Here is a 7608-nt window from a genome sequence, read left to right as displayed (position 1 = left end):
TTTGTCAATTTTGGTAGAAATTAGCCAGTGGTTTCAAAATTATTGGCTGAGGAGAGAGAAAATGCCAAATAAGACAGGTGGAGAAAATCACAGCCTCAAAAGTCTTTCTTCCTTGGGAAGTCAGGCTTGAGACAGTTAATGCCAGTATTGCATATTTGTCTGCTCCTTCTTCAACCTGTAAGGTTGATATTTTCAAGATACTCTTTCTCAATCAGGAGGGCTGAGCATTTTTTATGGTAATACAAATTCTCATATAACTGTAGCTGAGGCTTCAAAAATCATTGTTATATTGGGAGATTAATTTAAAAAAAATAAAGTTGCCAGAACAGGTTCTCCTGTTTCGGTTCTGTTGCTGATTTGGTGTCTCGTCCATCAAAGTCCAGTATAAATAGCTAATTCTAACCAGGGCTACCAAAAGTTATGGAGTGGCACCAGTCGTCCTAAGTATGTAGAAAAGGAACAGCTGGTGACTGTTTTTACACACCATCTTCCTCTAAATGTTAGAGGGTGCTTTGCAATGTAATATTATTATTTATACTTCAGTAATACCAAGAGGTCCTAGCTGAAAGTGGAGCCTGAAGGTACTATTTTTTGTATCTACATGCTGTAGGAGATAATCCTGTCCCCAGTTGCTCTCTATGCCTCTCCCCCAAAATATCATAGCTATTTAGGCAAAGAGTGGAAGAGGAAAGACAGGCGCCACGAAATGAGGTGACTTGCGCCTGGCTCCAGAGCAGATCAGTGTCTGAGCTGAGAACAGAGCTCAGTCTCCTGCCTCCCATCGGAATATCTTCCCTGATCTCCCCTGCCACATCGCAAGGTCCCAAATAAAATGATGCATTTTTAATACAGTGTTACAAAACTCAAAGTTTTAAGGAAACATTATAAATACTTAATAAGCATAGAAAACTGTGCAAAACATTTGAAATACACTGTGTCTTGGGATATAGCTGAGCAGCATTCATTCACTTTTATGCAAGTTTGTTAAAATCTTTGTTGAGACAAGGGAAAAAAGGGGGGAGAAAAAAGTAATTTATTTCAACGATTCTGCTTCATCACATGCTTTTCAGACACTCATGAATTGTCATGCTGCTGTGACCTCTCATGAGAATTATATTCTCATTAAGTATATTTGTGTTTGCATTGTCTTTAGCATAAATGCGTGAACGCTCCATGCATTTACCATGCACAGGCTTGTCTTGTCTCTTGGCCTTGTCAAAGTGATACATTTTTTTTCCCTACCACATTCTTTTCTTTAATACACTTTTCTCTCTTGTAGGACTTTTCTTTCTTTGTTACTGACTTGGGTCACAAATGGTCTTTTATTTCCCTATTCTTCTGAACTAAATAGCTAAATGAAGGTTCCTGTGGATATGAAAGGGGTTATGAGTCATACAAACAAAAGTATGTTAACTTCTCCTTGTGTGGGTTGTAATCCATTAGAAACATTCTTATTCCATGTAGTTTAACCTTGTCCTTTTTTCCTATTGTAACTGACAAACCATGATTAATTAAAGTGTAATTTTGGACCCAGCTCATCAGACTGTTAAACCTGTTTGTTGCAATGCGTTCTTATAATTCCAGGTGCAAAGATACGCCACTTCACATCATCGCCTCTCAGTATTACTGTACTATGATGATGATGGATTGAATAACTGGGATTGCAAGGCAATCTTTTGGGGGTTAGGGTAGTACAAGTGAAGGTAAGCTACATGTTCTGAATTCTCCTCCCTATTGGGTACAAAGCAACAGATTACCTGCTGTTGCAGGGGCTTTATATTTCTGTATAGAGGTCTGGCTCTTTTCAGCTCTCATGAGGATACAGTAAGAGGAGGCTGGTCCCATAGGCTGTCTTCCCAGATGGTTTGACCTTCCTAACGTGATTGCCGAGGAGTCCCGTGGAGGTTTGTGTCCATGAGATCACTGCCTGTGTAGGCTTACCTCATGAATTCTCCTTCACGAGGGAGAGGGGAGGGGTGGCAAAATGCTGAATCCCCGTGTGCCTGAGTTCCCTCCATGTCATGCGTGCTTCTTATGGAGAGACTGAGAAGGCCACCAGGAACTGCACCATGGTCAGCACTGCAAAAGCATGGGGAAGCAACAAGTTCTGTCTGGAGAAGAAAGGGAAATTTGATATTGCAAGCAAGCAGAAAGCAACGGTGATAGTGCCCTGTTTGCTGTCTGAATTTTAACTGCTGTGGAATGTATTCAAGAGTGAGGAGGAAAATATGGATTCCTTATCCATCTTTCCGAAGAATTATAAGCATTACTAGTTAGACTGGACCTTGCACAAAAGACAGTTTTCAAGTGTTCTTAGTGAAGGCACAGAAGATGGGATGTTTCTTACGATGATGCAAAAGCCCACATTTTATATTACTTGGGAGGTTTCTCAGATCACATCTGTAGTTTTCAGATTCTTGCTTTTCACACCAACCATAAGCCAGGGCATTGTTTATGTGACAAGTCCTTATTTCAAAAGATAAGCTTTAATTTAAGTGAGAATTAATTTAAGAAAGATCTACAGCCACATTACACAGAAGACTGACTGCAGTGTCTCAGTAAGTCCCTCCCTTTTGCGTGCATGAACATGACAGGCTGTGGCCACATTTCCCAAAGATGCACAGAGGTCGGGCAATTTGAGTCCAGTCCATCTACTCCTGGAAACAGAAATACTTCCCTGTTCCAGCCTTTTCATTCAATACGGAAGTGAGGAATTGAATTTACTCATCAAGCCCAGCTTCTGAACATGGGGAGAGAAACATATATCGCCCATGAAGTTACCTGAAGAGGCGCCCAGAAAATCAGTGATGCCTCTCTTGTCCTGTCAGAAGCAGCTGGTTTCCTCCAGTGGCACTCAGAAGTCTGTTCATCAGTACTGACCTGTGTTAGATTAAATGACCTTGAGGTAAAAGACGGTGTCAGATTGGCACTGTTATTTCTGGTTTACTGATCTGTTTTTTCCAATTTCCAGTAGTATTCCATTTCTACAATAAGAATATAGACATGATTAGTAAGAAACTGGCTGCTTCCAAACACTATGAATTGTGTCATTTAAAAATGTATCTGCACAAACACTGTCTCACGCTGTTTGCAGCTAAATTCTCTGTTGCCTGAGCCGTTAGTGGCAATGAAAATTGTGTCTCCCATAAGCTAAAGTTCCTCTTCACTTTACATGAGGGAATGAAATAAGCTGATATGTAGCGAGTAGAGGTATTCACAGCAGGGAGAATGTTCAAAACTTCTGAGCAAAGAAGGGAGCATATTTTTAAAGCTATGTTGTCAACCAGGGAATTTGGCTTCTTAAAAATCCACAACGCGCTTATGTGTGTACGTAGGTGTCTAAATACCTAGGGTACTTTCAAGAAATGCATCCAGCATCAAGTATTGTAATAATAATGGTAAATATTGAGGCACAGAAAGTCAGGCAGTTTGGGTTCTGTTTCTATTTCTATTTCTGTGACTTGCTGTGACCCTCGTGGAGTCTCTTTGTGCCTTATTCTTATCACTTTTAATATTTATTTAAGATAATAAAATAAAATAAAATAAGATAAAATAAAATCAAATAAAGTTTATACACATCAACTGTTTTTCTCCAGCCCTAGGTTTTGATCATGGGATCTAGGATTTGAACTCCTATTAATGAAGTTCACATGTGCCTTACATCATTGTGTGAGATTTCACTGAATGTTGATGAGCTTTGAGATACTTGAATGAAAGGCATTATCAGTATATAAAATGTCTCCCTTGAGAAGTGTCTTAATGACAAACATGCCATTCTGTGAGTCTTCCTAGAAGGCAAGAGTCATAATCCTGTATGTATTAGTTTAGCACAGGCAAAGCACAAATGTCAGGGGATGTCAGGTGGTCACAATTTCTACTCATTTGATACCAATGAGTTGCTCTTAAATTAATACATTAAGAGTTTCTAAAACAAGTAATTGAGAATTATCCCACATCATCAAAACGTTGCCATTTATAATACACCTATTATCAATGCCCTTTTCCATTGCAGCTTCTAATTATCTGAATTTGACACTGATTAAGTGTATTCATGACTTAGAAACTGAAATAAGGCAGTATGTTAGAGGTAGATAACACAACTTACTTTGGTGAAACTACAGTGTTTTTTTCTAAATATGCCCTTTAAACAAAAAGTTAATGCTGGAAAGAACTACAGAATTATGTTCATTATCATTATTCTTGGTTAGGTAATAAGAAGTTGCCGAAGTCTGGTTTTTGTTGTGAGCATCTGCTGGTCTGCTGACTGAGGCTGAGGAAGTTTTGGATCCTGATCTTTTTTCTTGATCTTGTGAATTTGTTCAGTGCTTTTGTTGTTTAAATTACTATAATATCACTGTTCTGGCAAAATGGTACGTTGTCTTGGCTCCACTCAGATATTAGGACTTGGTTTCTATTGGGAGCTATTTTCTTCATTATATTTAGCATACACCTAAGGAGTAGCATAGATGTAAATTCTTTGATTTTTTTTTTTTAATTTATTTTTGAGGGTGGAGAGTAAAACCTGTATTGTTGACATATAGTTTGGCATTTGTTTTTTGTGGTTTGAATAATGCCTGTCATTTTTGTTATTTTACGGATGGCTTTTGATTTCTTATTGAGGAGGTCTGAAAAATTTGCTTCTGGAGTTTGAACAGCACCTGACTGTGAGCTACTATCACCTTTATTCAGATTAATTCCTTCATCTTTTGCCCCTTGTATTTCATATACTCAAGCCATAGAACATGAGATAGAAACACGGTTTGGAGAGAACTCAGTCTTATTTTTAGTCCTCTGTAAAGGTCAGGGTTTTTGTCTTTATTTTTATATTAAATGCATTGGGTTTCTCTTTTTAAAGGGAGCCATATTGACTGCTGTCTTATTTACAATATAGATATTTTTGCAAACATGAAATCATCCCTGTTAGTTCTGCCAGTAGCAGCAGTGTCAGGATGCCTGTCACACATGTCTGTATTTCAAGCTCTGTGTCGGCGAGAGCTACTCTACGCCACATGATGTGACAAGTTTAATGTGCCCAAAGCAGCCATCAGCTCCTGGGTGTTTGGAATATCCCAGCGCCATGGGGTATTCAGATTAATCTGAAAAGGATACGCACACTTTTCTTTATAGATGAAGGACAGATTATGTTACAGCACTGGGCTTCGAGACTTCAAACCTAATTTGCTTCCTCAAGGACTATTAGCAAGCTGGAAAACCACTGTGTATGAATGACTTTCACATATAAATGAGAAGCTAACATTTTTATTATTGAAACCACATTATGAAACTGCTACTTTTATGCTGATTTCTTCAATATTCTAGATTAAATTTCTGGACATTAGGAAGACAGCTCTCATCAGACTTTGTGAATAAACTGATTAAGCTTAAAGTAGCTGTTTTTTTCTTGTCAACGGGCAACCGTAATGTCTTTTAACTTACGTAAAACAAATAGAGGCAAGTAAGAATATATAGTTCAATTGTTCCTCTGCTCTTGCTACTTTTTCCTCATTTGATACGATAAGTGTGTACAGGTGATTTATCATTTTCAAAACAATGTGTTGTGATATCAGAAGGGACGATCATATCTAGGGTACAAATTAATAGGTCCACCATGAAAAAATGTGGATTTTATTTTAATGATATTTTCCTGAGAACGTGATGAGAAAAACACAAAATGCAATCTCTGAGCGTGATCATCTAGAGAGAATGATTCCTCAAGAGGATCAGTAGGATCTTTTGTTTTACAGATCTCCTTTAATTTAACTACAGCCCTTGAAACAGAACAGGTGCCAACAGAATCCTGGGTCTCAAGGGAGGGGAAAAAGGGGTGGAAAGAATAGCTGATTTCTAAGACAGAAGGAAATAATTGATTTTAGGACAAGGTTAGGACAAGGTCAAAAGAAAGCAGGTCAAAAGAACATCCATTTCCAAGGCTGTACCAACATACCTGTTGTCCGTCATAGGCATATGTAGATACCATGTATGACCTGGATGTGCAACACACGTAGACATGTATTTGACAACCTTCTGCTAACTTTCATTAGCCTGTAATTTCAGTTTGTGAAATTAAGCATTCTTACAGGGTAAAAGGCTATTATTGAGAAGCAAATCTTGTGGTTCTTGTTTGTGCTTATTAAGAAATGGTAAGGAAGCTGCAGATGGTTTAATAGAGGAATGGGATGATTGAGATTACCAGCTGGTTGAAAAGTGGATTAAAGGGAAATCAGCCTCACTGGCTGTTGAAGAGAGAGGTAACAAATTTCCAGAGGCAAGTAGGCATGAGATGTCTTCAGAAGTCTGTATTCACTCTTCATCTGTTTTTCATGAGTACTACTAAGAGATGTGAGTACTACCTCTGACCAAAAGTCAACTACTACAAAAGTGTTGACTTTTGAGTCATGTTACATTCTTATTTCAGAAAACAACTGCAGGGACTAATACCAGATAATTACGTTTGACACTTACCTCTTCTAAGGATTTTGCATCTATAGACAGCAAATCCCTTTAACTGGTGTCATTATCCACCTTTTCCAGGTGGAAAAGGTCACACACAGAAATGTGGAATAACCTGATGGAGGAGTCCCAGAGCCAAGAACTGAACACAGTCCGTGAATTCTTAAGACAGTGTTAAGTCATTGAGATGCCAAGAACTGCAGAAATTAGTTGCAGCATTTTTTAAAGAACCATGTGAAAGATGGGGAATAGCAGAAGACACCTCCCATTGACTTTAGTGAAGCCAAGATTTCACATGGGCGTCGAGTGAGATAGAAGAGGTAGCCTGTTATACCATACAAGCTGCATGTGTAAAAAAATGACTGAAAAGCAACACTTCAGTTATGCTCCTCCAGGCAGTTCTAATCCTGAAGACCTGTTATTCGAAAATAACTTTCGACACTCAGGGCAAAGATATAATGATGACTGTAGGATTAACAAGCTCTAGACAATAGGGTAAGGCAAAAATAAATATGGAATTAGAGAGCATTTGAGATTTTAAACAAACTGGAAGATTTTGAACGGAAGTGGAATTATGCAAAATTTTCAGATAGCAACTTGTTAACTTGTTATTATAATGCATTGCAGGTGTTGACAACCTGGGTTTTGACTGGTTTACATGACAGTTTTTGTCTACGCTTTTATTTTACATGGCTTCATTCATCATTCATCTGTGTGTCAAAGAGCCAGAAAAGATATTTGAGCTTTCTGTCTATGTCATTACATTCAACTCCTAAAAAGCACAGTGAAATACATTTCACGATAAATATTGATCAAGATCTACATTTACAAAGGTGTTTGTGTCAGATTGTATTGCCTCAAAAACGATGAAATACTGTGGGAGTAAAATCATAGAAGAAAACTTAGTTAAACAGGGCAGCAGAACAAAACTTTCAGTAAATGAGAAACCAGAAATGAGAGTATAAGGGGTGTGCATTTAACATATTCGGCTTTGTCCTGTTCATACAATTTGAGGCCAGAATGATGGAGCACTAAGTCTTTTAGTCTGACCGACTAGATATCCCTAGCCACTAAATTTTATCCAATTATACCAATGATAAGTCCAACTACTTCTATTGGGATACAGCATATTTTCCACAGAGACATCTTGTTTTATTT

General features: G+C 38.0%; 1 long non-coding RNA gene across 1 annotated transcript; it reads right to left on the bottom strand.

Annotated features, from left to right (window-relative positions):
• Nucleotides 1–991: 991 nt before the first annotated feature.
• Nucleotides 992–6381, bottom strand: LOC142405665 (uncharacterized). The gene is made up of 4 exons (XR_012774268.1): nucleotides 6191–6381; nucleotides 2782–2880; nucleotides 1942–2111; nucleotides 992–1365 (listed from the first exon to the last, which is right to left on the bottom strand). It is a non-coding gene; the product is annotated as an uncharacterized LOC142405665 (long non-coding RNA).
• Nucleotides 6382–7608: the final 1227 nt, after the last annotated feature.

This window comes from Mycteria americana, chromosome 2, assembly GCF_035582795.1.
Source record: "Mycteria americana isolate JAX WOST 10 ecotype Jacksonville Zoo and Gardens chromosome 2, USCA_MyAme_1.0, whole genome shotgun sequence".
NCBI classification, from domain to species: domain Eukaryota; kingdom Metazoa; phylum Chordata; class Aves; order Ciconiiformes; family Ciconiidae; genus Mycteria; species Mycteria americana.
This window is presented reverse-complemented; position numbering and strand designations above follow the sequence as displayed.